Source organism: Phlebotomus papatasi, chromosome 2, assembly GCF_024763615.1.
Source record: "Phlebotomus papatasi isolate M1 chromosome 2, Ppap_2.1, whole genome shotgun sequence".
Classification (NCBI taxonomy): Eukaryota; Metazoa; Arthropoda; class Insecta; order Diptera; family Psychodidae; genus Phlebotomus; species Phlebotomus papatasi.
This window is the reverse complement of record NC_077223.1, coordinates 91,032,611-91,050,689: the sequence shown is the minus strand read 5'-3', so window position 1 is coordinate 91,050,689 and position 18,079 is coordinate 91,032,611. Positions and strand designations below refer to the sequence as shown.

At 32.8% G+C, this 18,079-nt stretch overlaps 1 protein-coding gene across 4 annotated transcripts in view; it reads left to right on the top strand.

The window, feature by feature from the left end:
- LOC129802374 (ecdysone-induced protein 74EF) overlaps positions 1-18,079 on the top strand; it is a 337,693-nt gene that overhangs the window by 60,333 nt on the left and 259,281 nt on the right. For all 4 annotated transcript variants that reach the window (XM_055848136.1, XM_055848135.1, XM_055848134.1 and 1 more), the window contains exon 2: positions 727-772. The gene's annotated coding sequence lies outside the window, so the exon portion shown is untranslated. The remainder of the gene's footprint in view (positions 1-726; positions 773-18,079) is intronic.

The window sequence follows — 18,079 nt, the reverse complement described above, 5'->3', positions numbered from 1 at the left end:
AAAATACTGATTGCAACTAAATTTTGTGATGCGTATTGAGATAGTATGACAGATACGAATTTCTAAACTATCAATTTTGCGATTTATTAAATTCTAATGACATATACTTTTTGTTGATGGTTTCCAATTTTCAAACTTCTTCATTTTTTTTTGTGATACTGTGAGCAAGATTTTTATGGTTTTTATTAAGCCACCTATCAAATTTGACGTAAATTTATGACAAATCAATTACTCTGACAGCTGTCAAATTTAATACAAACATTTAAACCACAAATTTAACGGTAGTAAAGACACTTAAGTTTTTTCTCAGTGATTGCAAAAATTTCTTTCAATCCTTTTATTCTGTGTTATTGCTTATTATTTCTTCTGCAATATTTCCCACAAAATGGGCAATGTAGAAAAAAAAATCAATATACATCGTAGGCATTTTCATCACGCAAAAGCTCCCAAACGGGCACATAGAGAAAACTTCTAGGTATTTTATTGATTTGTAAGAGTCAAACAGCCATAAAAGATTGAAATATTAACTAGTAGTGGTTTGTATGTTGTAAAAACTGTCGTGTTTCAGCAATAATGTCTTTTACGGACTTTCTCCCAACCAAATTGGATTTATTCCTCTGAACAATAAATGAATGACTTAATTTTCCATCCATTTGACGCTAATAATGATTTCATTGGAATTTTGCAGATTTTTTTACAATTATCTCTTTCAATTTTCTATTGCAGATTCTATTCTTGGAAGAATCCATCATGACATTTGGCGGTGTTTGAGGTGAGTTTTTGAGAAAAAAAACTTTTTTTTTATCAAAAGTGAGGCTATCACGTGGCGCCTCTGTTTGGCTCTATCAATGCCTGGTTATTGCAAAAAAAATTCCTACATATCCATTTTTAGGGTGTTATGTCTCGAAGTACGTTCAATGGAGTGACGACAATGTATTGCGGTCACATATTAAATTAATCACTTATTGTCAGAAGATACGGCCGCGATACGAGAGACCAAATTCATTGAACCATAACCCGCTTTTGTTGCACGATCACCATGGCATCTCTTGTAGACTAAGACTTATGCACTAAAGTTGAATGCCAATGTGCGCACTTGCAGATCATACTATGTATCAGCCTTTCTCCGCAGACATGGATGGTAATTCCACGGGATGTCAAGTCTTATGCAATATCCAATGCGTTTCAATGATAGAAAGTGCGTTTACGATGTGATTGCTCTCAAGTGTCCCCCCTCTTCATTTAGCAGTTAGCGCACTGATAATTGACGATAGCACCTATTCCTCATTCCATTCCAAAGATTTACAATAATTACTGGGTTTATTTACAAGTATGATTTTGTAAGGAGAAGTCGTTAAACGGTGGATGATACCTATAATTTACTGGAAATTATTTTTATTTCACTCAAACTGTTACATAACGGAAGACCGTTAAAATGAAAATTTAAATTCTCACGGTAAAGGAGATAGAGGAAGAAGTCGGGTAAACCGTAGATTTATTCTTAGTATTGTACTTAAAAAACAGAAAAAAAAGTTAAATTTAATATCTCTTGGCGCAAAAGACAATGTACTTTGTTTTATAGAAACATTTTTTACTGCTTTTTCTACTGTATACGATAGTTTTAAAAATATTTATCATTTGATAAAATTAAATTTATTACAAATTTTACATAATTTAAGATAGAAATCTTGTAATAATAAATTCAGAATTCAATTCAATCCAATTCAATAGGGTGGAATAACCGGCTATCGCCATGTTTAGGAAAAAATTAAATTCATTTAATCATAACTTTTGAATCCTTGTTACAAGATAAGTCAAATTTGACACAAAGTTACTTAGATGTATTGGCTCTAGATACGTGAAAACAATAATCCTAGAACATAACGCTGGACTACTTAAAAAACTGATTTTTATTAATAATGCAAAAATAACCATTTCGTCGCCACTTTTTACCACTTTTCGCCAGTTTTGTAAAATTTGTAACCACTTCTTGCCACCCACTTGAAAAGAACCACACTCGGTTATTTTAGGCAATGCTATGAAAAGAATACATTCACCATTTCTCTTTCCTTGTGATCACTTTATTATTACTCTCTTTAAATGATTTTTCTTCACTTTTATTTGAGAAATCAAATTATGGGGCTTTTGCAAAAAGTAAACAATGCAGATTTGACAACTGAGAATGTACGAAGTGAAGTTAGCGTCGCCTATTGAAAAGATATGGCGACAGGTGGTAAAATCCATTCCAGAATATTACCACTTCTCGCCATGCCTCATTTTTATACAAAAATAATATAAAATGAAATATTAATTGACTAAATACAAATTTTATGTATTCCACAAGTGCAATTAAATATTCAATAGACAAATTATTTACCCAAATAGGTATTTTTGGCCTGATGAAAATTTGACGACACTTAGTACATTTGGTAAGAGATGTTGGATTCCATGCACTTGCTTAAAATATTGCTCTAAAAAGTGATCAAAATCGTGAATCCAAAACAAATAATTATTATTTTTCGATTCTATGCGTAGAAGCAGAAACAATACAAAAAAATTGCGACTCATTTATTTCATAAATTGCGAAAAATAGCAATTTCAATGTAAGTGGCGAGAAGTGGGGCACTGGCGAGAACTGGTGATTCCACCCTATACCTTATTTCGCATTAAAATTGTCTCATTTTAATTAGTCCGTCGTCGTCTTAACGTTGCTTCCGACCTCATGCACAAACCAATGCAAAACTTCTTTTAGGGAAAAGTACTCTCCGTTCGAACGTTCATGCCTTCGAATAATGTAAATTTCTTTTATTTTTCTTAAGAAACTTACACATAGTTTTAAAATAAATATCAATAATTGATGATAAGCTAACTAATATTTAATAGAAATATGTAAGTCTTTTACAAAAAGTAAAAGAAAATTCACATTATTCGAAGGCATGAACGTTCGAAGGGAGAGTATTTTTCCCTACTGATTTTACACTGTTGTATCGTAGATGCGGGTGATTTTGGTCTCCGGGAGTGTCTTTGCGCACTGCTTTTCGTCAGCTTTTCTTTAATTTTAGCACTTAAGGATGGTCTTCCCTGATTTGATTTACCAAGTCCGGTCAGTGAAGGTAATTCTTGTGTGCCATATTTGAAGAAAACCTAACGAACAGTAGAGAATAAAGTTCCCCGCACCAATTCCTGCACCGTGCTGGTTTATTCAGTAAAGTTTTAGATTTAGATATATATTGCAAGTAATATGACGTTTCTTCATTGATCTAACCTTCTCCTAGAAGGTTTCCCTTCTAGATTTTCCTAGAAGTTGATCAAATTTCATATCGCAAATGATGCAAGAGAAGGTGCCAAATGTCAAAATATGATTTCTTATAAAGTGTTAATAGGTGTTCCTTCGACCCTTATGCTTTTATTACCGTAAGTGAGGGTGACTGTCCCCTGCGGGTGACTTAGACTCCCTACAGTTCGTAAGCTTTTCTTTAATTCTAATGTTTAAGAACGGTTCTCACCGCTTAGGCATGGTAGATCGGATCGGTAAAGACCATCTTTAAGTTCTAGAAGTAAATAAAGCTTACGAAGAGGAAGGTGTCAAAGTCACTTACACTTATACGGGTTTCAGACATAAGGCTTAGTCATATGGCTTAACTGCTGTAATTTCTCATCAGTCAAGATTATTTAAAAAACAAATTACTTAAGATTGAATTATTAAGGGCAAATGTTCTGTTAGATTCTGAAAAACCAATAAAATTGGTTTCTATTTAAGATTTTGAGACCTTCGGGAACTGAGCTAAACCTCTAGTCTGAAGACCACTTTACGGTACTTAAAAAGTGATACCGCTTTCAGTGGCTTCAGCAGGCTGCATTAAAGAGTTACGTGGGTCAAAAAGTTTAGGCTTTCTTTTTGGAGAACTTTTTTTCTCAGAAAAAACCACCAAAAAGTTCAAAAATAGTTGAGAAAAGTTCTCCAGAAGGAAAGCCGCCCTACATTGACTTCCTGCTGGTGATGATTTGGAACCCCATGAACCACACGATGCCTAAGAGAGACTCTGGAAACACAATTTAGTTGTCCACTGAAGAAAATCCCCAGCAGGATCAAAAGCTCTGGGCAAAACCAAAAAAGTGTTTTCATCTTAGGGTGACTAATATTTTCACTGGCAATCACTGGAGACATCCCTCTAAAGTCAATTGCGCCAGTTCGTCGTTGAAAGTATTGTCATAACGTCGTTATATAAAATGAATTCGTTAATCATCATTTGCATTTCTTGTAAATGGATGTATGATAAATTTCTAGTATTAAGCATATGGCTTTTCTCTGCTATCTTCACTTTCTTCTCGGAAATTTCTTGGGTGTTCCTAGAGACCTTCCTGGTCTTCTGGCAATTTACCGTTGTTCTGAGAGATTAGAATTTTTTTGACATTGCTTAGGTGAATCATTGTCCAGGATCGTGGTTGGAGACGGGCGTAGAAAGTATGGGTGTTTATGATTTAGTGTAAAGAGATAGTCATATGGCTTTTGCATAGTATATCATCTCATGCCCTGTTACATCTTTTGCGATGTTCTCAGCTATTCTTTATTGTACTTTTCCCGCCCATCTCTGGCAGATCAGTCAGCACGGAGGATGGCTTGTGAGTGTTTTGTGTGCAAAAACTGCAATGGGAGCCCTTTTACCGCATCTCCCTGCGGTGTGTCCATGTGCGCGTCATCACTGGCAAACATCGTGCAAGACATGTTTTCAATTGCTCCTTTTGGCATATTCCCTCGCGTGCTTTTTTTCCGGCTATCTCGCGTCTTCTTACTACGTGTAATGATGCTGCACATAAAATGCATGAATGTGCCTCAAATACACACAAGAGTGCAAGAGGCACGAGGGGGAAGGTGGAAAAAAAAGAACAAGTCAACGTGTGTATGCTCCGCTGGGTTCTGGCTCCTATACATATATTTCATAACAGCAACCGTGTGCAATTTTAGAATCGCCATCGCACACAACATAACAATTCGAACACTGTTCAAGGAAGGTCTTTCACCCGGACTCGGTCATTGGCGTACATATAAGAACATACAGTGATTCTCAAAGTGTTCTCCCTGTTTCTTCCCGATTTTAAATTAAAAAGAAAAGAAAAATATCCACAAAATTTATCTACACTTCAAATGAAACTTTCTTCCATTGCCTTATCATTAACATCTTATCGCAAATTTCACAGCTAATTAATTTCCTGAGAATTTTGCAACGTTGTAAAAGCCCTCTTTGAGCTTAGCCTCTCCTTAGCACTCACCCCATGTCAAATGATTGATGGCTTGTGGAAAAGCGTGGGGAGAAAGAAAAATCACTCAAAGAGTCAATCAGTTCAAGTTGATGAGATATTGTTAGAGATATCTTGGAGAATTTGCACAGTCTTTCAATGCAGATGCTTTTCCCCTTAGACGAAAAATTCTTTTGGCCTCTGGATTCCCGGAGGCTCTTTTTGTCTTTGACAATTACTTGTCCATCTGCCCAACAGCTTTCTTCTGGTCGCGTGTTTATGTACGAAGCGTGGATGAGAAAACTTGAAAATGCAACGGTTACAATTGCTTACTTTATTAAGTTTGAAGCATTTGACTGATATGACTCATAAAATTAAAACTTAGAGAATGATCGAAAGAAAGCAGTAACTCTAAATGATGCATATTAACCTTTGTGTAAGTTATTAAGTTCTTTTACTTAAAATAAAATATTTTAATACTCTTAATTGAATTAAGAGTCAGAGAAAGTAATATTGTTCTCGGATATATGAGGAGTTCAAGTCATTTTCTGAACTTTATAAAAAAACAACATAAACCTCATTTTATTTGTTATTCCTTTTAAATATGTTTTTACTTTCTTCTGTTAATTTTATTTTTTTTTTATCTTTGTGGTTCCTACACAACTTTTAGATCAGAAATATTTCATGAAATCAAAATTCATATCCCTTTCTTACAAGTTTTGCATATGTCTACCTCAATCGTTCGTACTCCAAATTCGATTCTACTAAATTGAATTTGTTGTGATGTTTAAAAGAAGAAAAAGATTGCGAAAGAATGAGATAGACAGATGAAACTCGTGTGAGAAGAAGGTATGCGAATTTCGATTTCATGAAATTTTCCTGATGCCGGAGCAATTTAAAAATTTCTACACATTACGTGTAATTTTTTTAGCCCCCCGGATAACTGACTCTTTGCTTGAATTTGAATTACAATTACTGTCAAACCTAATTCTTCTGTCACAGTTTTTTATTTAGTCAAATTCAGCAGATTAAAATAGTGCTACTTGATTTGTTTCTAATACTTCCAGTACTTACACACCTTCTGAATCAGAAAAACCTCAAATCTAAATTGAATTTATCCCTGCTATCACTAGATCATCAGCTAAATTTCGTTCTTCTAAATTGGTTTAAACTCATCGTTGAATTTTGTTTTAAGAGCTATGAAACAAAATGAAGCTCCAGAAATCGTATTAAAGCGGAATATGCAAATACTTCTGATCTTATAATTTAATCTTTTGAATCAAGAAAATTACACGAAATCAAAATTTATAACCCCATCAAAAGTTTTACATTTTGTCTATCCAATTCTTTCGTACTATAAATTTTATTGAACTAAATTGAATTTGTTTTGACGTTTAAGTGAAGAAGAAGAGTGCATAAGAGTGAAATAGACATATGCGAAATTTTCTAGAATGAAACAAATGGGAAATTTTGATTTTATAAAATTTTCCTAACCTAAAAAGTGTGTCGGAGTCATAATAATTGTTTATTCCACGAAATTAATGGAAAAATAGAAAAAGTAGGAAAACATGTTCATCAAACATGTAATTAGAAAAACTTGTTGAAAATTCCATAGAAGTTTTGTGAATTTTGGTTTAATAGTTAAACTTTGGCTTCGTCAGTTGCATCGACTGTTGTCGTATTTGCATTTGGTGCAAGCTACGATTCAGGCGTCGCAACGTTCGTTGAAATCGACGCAATGTCGATCGAATTTCTGTCAGAATGTCGTTCGATTTGTCTTTCATCATTGACTAGACAGATTAAAAGGCTTTTTCTTTGTGATAAAAACTATCAATGAGAAAATACTCATATTGAAACACATATTTTTCCAAAAGTAGTTACCCAAGAAGCATTTTTTTTTAAATAGTCTTCTAGAATTCTCTCAGTAAAACATTATAGAACCAAAATTATTTAAGCTACTTAGGGTAGAGTCAGCCTTTCTCGCCATGTAAGCACTTTTTCGCCACCTAATATAAAACAACTAATTTAAGGCATTTAAGAATAAGTAGCATTTCAACACTCATAATATGTTCTGTTCTAATATTCCAATACGTTATATGACTCTTAATTAATTGAAATTCGTTTTAAAACAGGTGGCGAAAAGTACTGAAACAATCATAATTGGGGAAAATGCATATTTTTAAATGAGATTCTCTAAAATTCTCGAGACGTATCCTATATATATAGATAGATATTGCTTCAAAGTATCTTTATACAAAAATTCATTTTAGTCTGACAAAAATATCACACCTTACGAGGCCCCTAAAGCTTAATGGTGGTGAAAAGTACTGACTCTACCCTATAGCGGTCTTGGTTCTGTCTCTGTAACAGCTGAAAACAAAGTGGCGCACTCTTAAGAGGCTTAGGTTCTTATTGTCGAGATTCTTATTGTCCAATGAGTCGAGAGACGACTTATTGGAAAATGAAGGAAAAGTAGTTTAACCGTTATTGCGAATATTATTGCGCTAAGCCATCTCTTGGCTTATCCTCAGGTCTGACGAGGCCCTTAGGAGCTTCTATGAGAATTTCAAGGCTAGACTCTCGTTATAAGGCTTTTAAAAATGGTTTAAAAGACTTGTCAAAGTCTTGCTTCAATAAGACAGCTATTTTGCTTTTTGGGTACTTACGACATCTAATCGAAATGTCGACCGATGAACCTTAAGACAACTAGGCGGAGGTTTTCTGTAAAGATCGTAAAAGTTTTCAACAGAGAGATTGAAAGGAAGGTATGAGTACGAAGTTTTTTTATTAACATTTAACCTATTGATTACAGATTTATTAAACGTAAAATACAGTCATACAAAAAATACAGTTTGAAATCATATTTGAAGTACAGTACCACTCCAACAGTGCAAATTTCTAAAAATATTAAATACCATTAGAAAAATACATCAAATATCAAAATTTTAAACTGCTGTTAATCTTTAAACTGATCTATAGTACCGACAACGAATGACAATTCAATCACGTTGATACTATTGGAGTCGTACTGTACTAATTAATCGTATTATCCACTTCAAAAAGTTTCAATTCCCAGCGAGCACAGTTAGCTGAAAAATATGCAGGGTTTTCAGCATATTTTTGCTGAATTGATCAGCAAAAATATGCTGAGTGGTCAGCAGTTCTCGAATAAAAAGTACTAACCAAATATATGGAAGTGACACTGTCTCACGAGTGTCGCTTTAGGGTTAGCAGAATTCAGCTGAAGATACAAATGTTTTCAGCTGAATTGAAATTGGTTAGCATTTAGTGTTCGCTGGGTAGTCATTATCTGTTTAAATTTAAATAACCGTTGAAGTCAGTGTTAAAAAGTTAAATCTGTTTTCAATGTTTACAGCCAATGATACAAGTGTTTTTATTTAAATTATAAATTTTCCGTCGGAATTCTTCGGCATTTGTTCGTGTTAGTTACAATGTGAGTGCTATAAATTCTACTGTCATCAGTAGATTTTTGTTAGCCTTCGGAACGCTTCGGTTAGTCTTCGCTCCTTTATCTGTTTGAATTTAAATTACTGTCAATCGTAACGTATAATCGTTAAATAATTAACATGTCAATTTTTCCATTAAAAAGAAAGGTTTTTTTTTATTTTGTCGTAAAATTGAGAGTATTCGGTGAACAGTATTCGAAATTCCTGTGAGATATCCCCATGAGAAGCTCCTCGTGCTGTTGCGGGCTTTTCTTTAGCTGTTGTATTTCTTCCAAGTGGATAACTGTAAATCGAACAATCGCGAGCCAACATAAATCCGCGCAACATGCTGTTGGGTATTAAATTCCCCTTTTTCATCTCTGTCTCTCTTGTACCTGTTTTTCCTTTTTGTTCCCTGGTCGATCTCTCCTCCACCTTCTGCGAAATCTCTGGGCATTTGCATTGAGATCACAATGGGTTCCCCCAAGAATACATGCTCGTCCAAGAGAGTAAAAAAAAATAAATGGATGCAGAAATACTTTTAATTTTTACTGGAAAAAAGGAGAAAATGGAAGATGGAAGAAGGCATAAGAAAATCTGCTAATGCTTGTAATTTGTATGTTTGAATGTCAATTGTGCGATTTTGCTTCTGGGTTGCTTGAGAATAAAATTAAGACATTTCTCCCGCGGACATTAGCATCTCCACCACATCTTGGACCATCTCCTTCCATTTTGATATTAAAATGAGAAATTTATTGGACTTAAAACCTGGTGTGTTACTTCTTTGCCAAATGAGCTGCCGGCAAATCACAAAACAAATCGCTCGCATTTCTTTCTTCACCGCAAAACTTTTGCTCAAGCCTTTAAAACAAATATATTTTTTCGACTTTTTTTTTCTTCGAGTGGTTTAGCGGCAAAAAAAGAAGAAATGATTATTTTTAGCACACGATTGACTCAATGAACTTTTAATTTTACACTCTCCTGGTGTGAGTGATTTTTTTGCCATCCACGGGCGCGAATGGGAAGAGATGTATAAATATCCGTATGAAAGTGTTTGACCACCAAAGTACCAGGCGTCACCATCGACAGTTTCTCAATGCGCCTCTGAAGGTGTTTGTTCTCGCCCACAGCTTTTGATTTTCACTCAAAATGATCCTTCTGCAGTGTCGCTGGGTCAGTATGAAGCATTATTTTACGCCAATTAATTACATTTTATTATACATGTTACGAGATACAAGTAAAATCAATAGAATTTGGTAAAATGTTTGTTGACGTTAGAAAATCGTTATGTTTCAAATATTCAAATGTGACATTTGTGATCAAGAGTTTAAACCAGAGGTGTGCAAAAAACCATTGAAACCGAATTAACGTCAAATGAAACATGTACGTCAATGGTCAAAACGCTACTATAACAAACTTATTTTAACGTTAATTCGGTTTCAACGGTTTCTTGCACACCTCTGGTTTAAACAAACGTCATTTTTTTATTAAAAAATATCATAGTTTTGAAAGTGATTTTCTAATGGTTGGTGTATTTTTTTTTATATAATTTCTTGCAAAATCTGATACAGTTCCCGTCTTCATAGTCTGATAAATTAGGCGACAAAATGACAGATGTTCGCTTCGTTATTCGAATAGATTTTTTTAGATTTCCTCAACATCCCGAAAATAAATACTATATTACCTATTTTTGTAGGATTAGAATAAAAAATTTAAAGAAATAATAATTTGTTGTAAAGCAGTTAAAATGCCACAATATTACACATTAAAAACGGACGGACAGGAACGGTTTTTAGCCATCCGTATTTTCATGATCAGGAAGTGGCCAAACACATTCTGGCAAAGTTTGGAGCCGATCGGAGGACATGAGATTTTGTTAGGATTATAGTAGGTGAGATTTTTCAGAATCTCACCTAATATATTATTAAAAAGTTGTTTGTTTTTATAATCCATTTATTGAACAAAAACTTCACGAAATAATTTATTTTCAATGAATCTAAAAGAAATAATTATAAATAAAATGTTTGATTATTATATCAAAACCAAAATCTTATCATATATCCGTTGTAAGTGATTCGAATAACTTGGGAATGTTTTCGACTTTCTCGTGTGTTTGACAGCTGTCATCCGAATGGATAGCTTTGTTCCGTTCAATTTAAAGATTCACCCCTCAATTCCGAATAAAGAAAGCTTAAAGCTTCAAGTTAAATATTTAATGGTAAAAATATTAAAAATTTACTATTCTGACTTAAAGGCTAATAATGACGTTTCATTTTTCGAATATTGCCTCAAAGTGTTTTTAAAGGTTCGGTTAAAAAGTTCACAAGATCGGTTTTATATTTAAAGAAAACTGAAAGATATTTGGCATTTTAACTTCGGCGTTGTCATTGTGAAGTTCGTTACATTTCTGCTTAAAGGTCCAAAGAAATACGACACTTTAAATTTAAATTAAAGATCTTTATCAAAGAATACGAATCAACATTTAGAGATCTTTCTTAGAATTGTGGGATAGGGGAATATTGGCATGGTTCGCATAGAGCCTTCAAACAACGCAAATTTTCTCTTTGTTTGGAAAGAGCTACTTCGTCATTTCTTAGCCATAAGATAGATAATTATTAAGCTCATGGGACGAGATAAGAAATGGTAAGTAAGCTCTTTGCAAACAAAGAGAAAATTCGCATCGTTTGACGGTTCACTCTGTGCGAACCATGCCTACATTCCCCTAGACTTAAAAAATCTAGCAGATCAGGGTGGTCTGACAACTGTTTGTTGAAATGGAATCCAGAAGGCCTGTAATACTCCTGTAAACTGTCAAGAACCTGTCAAGATTAGTTTTTATTGTAAACTTATGCAGAAGCAGATCAATAGGAGAATTCTGTGACATATGACAATCTCATATGACAAATTTTCTTTAAATTCGATAACAGAACAACATTAAAGACCCTTGAGTTCCGAATGGTAGTTGTAAGCAGCTTTATGATGCTCTTACACTGAGAGAAATCCGAAAAAGTTAAAATAACATTCCGGAAATGTTAATTTTACCCTGCAGTATTGATCCGAAATCGGTGTAAATATTACCCTTTTTAGGTGTATTGGGGGTTAGAGTTAATCTTTTTCATGTTAATTTTACCCTTAAAAATGTGTAAAATTAACATTAAAAAATGTTGATACAGTAGAGTCTCCTAAATTCGAACGCTCGGGGGGTATTTTTGACATTTCTCACCTCCCAAATTCGAACGATTTTTTCAAAACTAACGAAATTTGTGTGAGATTGAATTGTACTTTGAATTAAATTCTCGTACTTTCTCGCAAGTTTTAGTGGTAACATACTTCCTTTTCATTTTATACGATAATAATGTATGTAAACATTCAGGAAGAAGTACACAAATATGATTTTCATTCACCTAGAATACGAACTTTCTAACATAACCTCACAATTGACATTTTGAATCCAAACGGCGTTCGAATTTGAGAGATTCAGATTTGAGAGACTCTACTGTATATTTTTACACCTAAAAAGTGTTAAAGTTATGAGGAAAAAAAGTTAATCGCACACTTTTTTTTCTCAGTGTAGTAATTGATTTTAATCGGTTTTTCAAGTAATTATCCATAATTTTCCACATAACGAAATTTAAATTGGTCAGATGATATTGTCATACTGTTACAGAATTCCCCTTCAGGATAGCTTCCTCACACTACGACTATTATTCCAAGGCTGTACTTTCAATTACACAATACAGTAGACTCTCACTCAATCGGCTCTTTCTCAATCGGGCGTCAAATTTTGTTGACAGTTTTCACGCTTAATTATGAAGCTAATTTGCTCAAATTCGCTGTAGTTCTTCCTATTTTATCGTGATTCTTTATAATTGAGCACTTTTTGTGGAATTTACAAAGGCTTTGACGCTAAATTTTATCGCTAAACCGGATGACATTTTTCCCCATATTCACGATTGAGAGAGAGTCTACTGTAAATGACACGCATTAACCTTTTCTGCAATAGCTCACTTCTAGCGCCATCTGTCTAATCAACGTATGCATAGTTTTGAAGTACAGTAGACTCTCGCTTTTAAAGTTTGACTGTGATTATCGAATGAAGCAAATATGCCCAAATTTGCCATGTTTTGACTTGGTTATGATGCTATTTTACATTATTAAGAAGTTTTAATGCAAGTCACAATAAGTATGAGTATCTAAACTTGATATGAGCACGCAGATGAACAAAAAATCGTTGCATTTCAAATAGTTTGACGCCCGAATTTCTCTCTAATTCGGGTGACATTTCGGTCCCAAATGCCCGAATTTGAGAGAGCCTACTGTAACTCAATCTTAGGTTTGTGATTACATTATGATCTTTGTAGTAATCTGTTAAAAGTGTGAAATGATTAGGTCAAGTTAGAAATGAACTGTAGAGTTTCCCGCGAAAATGCACGTCTCTGCTGGCAACCCCAATACCAGAAGCGCCATTATCGATACAATCATGCACTTTTCCATTAAACTACTACATTATCCGTAAACTTTGATATGCGGGTTTAATATTAAAATACTCCAAAGTTTGGTGTATTATATCAAACACAGTCCTTATGTCTCTCTTCATTTGAAATATCGCTGTACAACTTTGCGGTTTTACGAGATACCTTCAGTACAGTTATAATTTTAGCTTCATCTACTTGCAAAATACACAACTATTGGGAAAAATATGTAACAGCTGAAGAAAAAGGGGCTGAAGAGGGGCACAAGACATACATTGACTTGAAAACTAAATCACGATTATGGGCGCATAAAAAGCTCTCTCTTGCTCTCTCTCACTGTTCGTCGCATAAGACGCGAGTTTTAGTAAGTGCAATAGGAGTTAGATGAAAAATGTGAAGGAGATGGATAACAATGGAGTGTCTTATGCTTGAGGGCAAACTTGGCAAAATCCTACAAAATTCCGCCTCCCGCTCGTGTCGCCCGTGATTGTTGCATTGAAGCACATTAGCTTAATCGAAAACTATAAAATACATTTTCAAATAGCACAAAATGCATTATTGGCTTTCTTTTGCGTGGGCGTCACTCACAGACTCCCAAATGGATTATTTCTCTCATGCCACAATCCCTTGGTTTAATGTTGGATTTAATCATCAATTCAGCCTGGAAATACGGACCTTTACTGCTTGGTGATTTTCATCGAGTTAAGGAACAAATATCTAGTCATAATGCTATTTAACGGAGGGAGTGCACTTTGGATTTTGGAAAAAAATTAGATCTCGAAGAATTGCGAAATGAGTGAAATTGTCAACAAATCCACCCACTTTTTGATATATATATATTTTTTTAATACATTCCCAACTCTATGACTCGTTTGCTGAAGTCTCATGAAAACCTTCAGGTTGCATTCTTCTGGCCGCACAAATAGCTAGAAATTTCTCGAGAGAGATCCGTGAATATTTTGTCGTTAGTGGATGTTGCGAAATAAGAGTGACAGACCATTATGTTCTTAAATTTCCTGGTAACACAAATACAACAGGAAAAAAATTGGAGGTGACAAAGGGAAATCCTTGTTATTAGTCGTAATGGATTTGTACATTTTTATCTCCAATGGAACACAGAGATATTTTGTGACAAATTCGATCAATGAATAAAGGAATTACAATGAACATAACGGACTTAACGGCTGGGTCATATGAATTTAAATTAATTGCAGGTTATAGTAAAGACATTCACAAAATTCTCAGAAATTGCACTATGCCACAAGCAAGAATTAGAATTGAATTAAACATTAATAAATTACTTAATAATTTTTTAATTAATGTCATTTACATATCACAATCTGTCGAGACTAAACAATTAGATATACACATAATTTATTTACAGACTCTATTAACGTACGTCATAAAATTCTAATTTAAATTTATTTAAATTTTACCCGAAAGAAAATGCTATAAAATTTTCTAAATGTGCATTAAATTTATGAAGTTAATTGTATGTTCATTTCTATTGCAAAAAGTGAATTTTACCGTGATTTATGATGGCGAATAAGTTATATGCGAAATGAGTAACAGCGTCAATTTTCAGACCAAGTTCAAGATAAAAAAAATTATTATAACTTTAAAATTTATGCCAGCCCACAAAATTCACAAGCATCAAGACCATTAAGCTAAACATTAACACATGAATATTAATAACAATATGATTTATCCATCTTCTTGTTTCCATTGAAGAAATGAAATACATTTTTTATGCAGAATAGTTAACTCATTATTTTAATGTTTTAATTTTTAAATATTTAATATTTAACTATTTACGCCAAGTTAGATTTATTCTTAAGGCATATATTTAACTTATCAATGAGAAGTGCCAGACAAGATTTATCAACTGAAAAATCAAACAAAATATTTACTTATCGATAATTAAGATGAAAAATATTAAGAATTTGAAATAGAGGACAGCCTGTATATTTGTGACGCGGTGGATTATTCTTTGATTATTTAAATAAATGTGACAAAAACATTAATCGAGTGATTTTAATAAAGTCTATACTAAAATTAGTGTACTAAGCGCTATATAATATTTCAAAATATTTTTTGGAAAATAATGTCTTAGTGTCGCAACATAAAAAAGTGTCATAAACACGCCGACTCTCCCCTAAATTAAAAGGGAAAAATTTCAAGACAATTATTAATAATAAATTATATATTAAGGAAAATAAAAGCAAATTTCTATTGAAAACAACGGTAAATTAAATTTCAAATCATTGTAAATTCTAATATAAGGTAAAGTACCCTATGTCGACCACTTAAGGATAGATTTTGTGAAAAACTTATGAAACAAACCGATGTAATTTCTGTTTTTTGATAGGGTTTTTGCCTAATAGATCCTTATCTATCTAATTGTGAACTTCGTTTTCAAAAATGCGAAGTGTTTCTCTACTCAACCACTTCAATATCAGTATTCCTCTACTCGACCACCCATTTTTCTTAAAATTAAACAAACCACAAAACTATAAAGTCACTGATTTAACTTTAGCTTGTTCAACACATCATAAACAGCATTTAAAATTTAGTTATTCATTAAAATAAATAGGGAAACTCATTTTTATGAATTCATTCAGAAGTAAAACAACATTCAAGTGAAAAAAGCTTCACTTGCCATGATTCGTCGACCGGTCGAATTGAGAAACATTATATTTGAAAAGCACTTTCAATTTTAATATATAAAATTAATCTTTAACTTAGTCATGGAACAAAAATTTTTAACAGTAATAAAGATAAAGTCCTCAACTTGCGATTAGACTCAAAATTTGAATTCTGAAGTAATCTGTAAGGGTAATAATTGAAATAATTCCTTAAGAAAAAAGTCGAGAATATCAAAAGGTATGCCATAATTTAATGAAAAATTGCGAATTTTTATTTAAGAAATACTTAAACCAGAGGTGTGCAAGAAACCGTTGAAACCGAATTAATGTCAAATGAAACATGTACGTCAATGGTCAAAACGCTACTACAGTGCTGTCTCGCTATATGCACAGTTTGGGTACTTTTTTTGACAGTTCTCTCTCTGAATATGCACAACTTTTTTTGAAATTCCCAACGGTTTTTTTCTTTCTTTTAATAAATTATCATTTTTTTATTGTTCTAGAATTTCCTGTGTTATTTTAAATATAATATGAAACAGAAAAAATAAAATTAAGAAAATTAAAAACAAGATAAATTAGTTACCAAGAAAATAATTTTATTTATTACTTTGTCAAAATGTAAACAAATTGATTTTGAATGCAACCGACACAAAAGCTGTGCATATAGAGAGTGTGCATATAGAGAGACAGAACTGTATAACAAACTTATTTTGACGTTAATTCGGTTTCAACGGTTTCTTGCACACCTCTGACTTAAACTCTCTGTCAATTTATGATTTATCAGGGTTTTATGGTCAATTTCTATGATATTTTCACTGATTTGAACTAATTATGAAATAATTGACCCTATGATGTTAAACTATTTGCTAAATATTATTGTAAATGTAAATATATTGAATGAGTATTTCCACCGGTCGACTTGAGGGACCCAGGGTGATCGAGTCGAGAGGCGGTCGACTCGAGGGTACTTTACCTTAATAATGATAATTAAATTTCACATAATTTGGGTTTTAAATATGATTTAAATTTGGTTTTAATGAATGCAAAATGATTTACCAATAAGTTTACCATTTGCTTAAATTAAACTTAAATTAAGATTAAAAAAGTATTTAGAAAATTATTAAAAAAATAAATATTTCTCAAAGGGTTTTATGCAGAGAAATAGTTATTTTAAGTTTATTGTAAAATTGTGCAACACCGTAAGTTTTAGGGAATTTCAAGACCTTTCCAACAGTACAAAATTTTATCGATTGGTTAATTCGTTTAGAAGATAATTTAAAAAAAATATTTCAGAAAAAGAAACCATAATAATTTATTTACTCACAAGCCCTTATCCTTGATTATGGGAGATTTTATAGTACATTATAATTTTCATGAGAAACACCTTTTAATATATGTTAATTAGGATCTATAAATTCGGCTTATCGGTTTAACATTCTTCACTTTATTTTTCAAGAAACTAAACTTCATTAAGATTTTACATAAAGCGATTATTTCTAAGCGAATCTCAGCTACCATAAACTTAACTAGGCTTTTCATACATTTTTGTTTGTCTGCCAAAACTACTAACAAATGACAAAATTTTACCAATCATTTTGCTATGCTTTTACAAATATTTACGGACAATGTTTGTAAAAAAAAATTATAAAAAATGCTCATCAAGTGATCATATTACGAACAATGTTTCTGAAAGAATACAAAATTTTACGATCTTTTTTGAGGGTTATATGATTTACGAGAGAGTTCCATAGGTCCCCATTAGGAAACCACAAATATTTACAAACAATTTTACAAGAGAGGGTAAGTGTACGAATTTTAGGCATACTTGCATGCAAGCGCCAAAGTCTTACGTTTGAAGTGTAATATTTTTAAAACAATTTTTTTTTGTTATTTTTTTAAATAGTGTTTGATTGATTCTCATAGTTTCTGGCCCTTCTGGAATTCTTCAAAAGTCTTTTTTACATCATCTTATTCGTCAAAGCTACATTTTTGTTTTTTGCATTGCATTATCTCTAGAAAGTACACTGAAAATTCATGGAAATTGGAGAAACAAAAAAAGTGGTCGAAATTGCAAGCTGGCCGAAATTTGGTACAGTTACCCTAGTATTTTCTGTCTAAGTTTGACTGAAAAATTAGCGTCTATCTGTTTCTTTCTTTCATATTCCAAGCCAGAAAAGACATGTTTACAAAACAATAGCAATTGTGTGCAGGCCATTTAATGCGAGTTCTTTAAACTTCCACTGAAATTCCCCTTGAAATCTGCTTCACTAGTAAACAA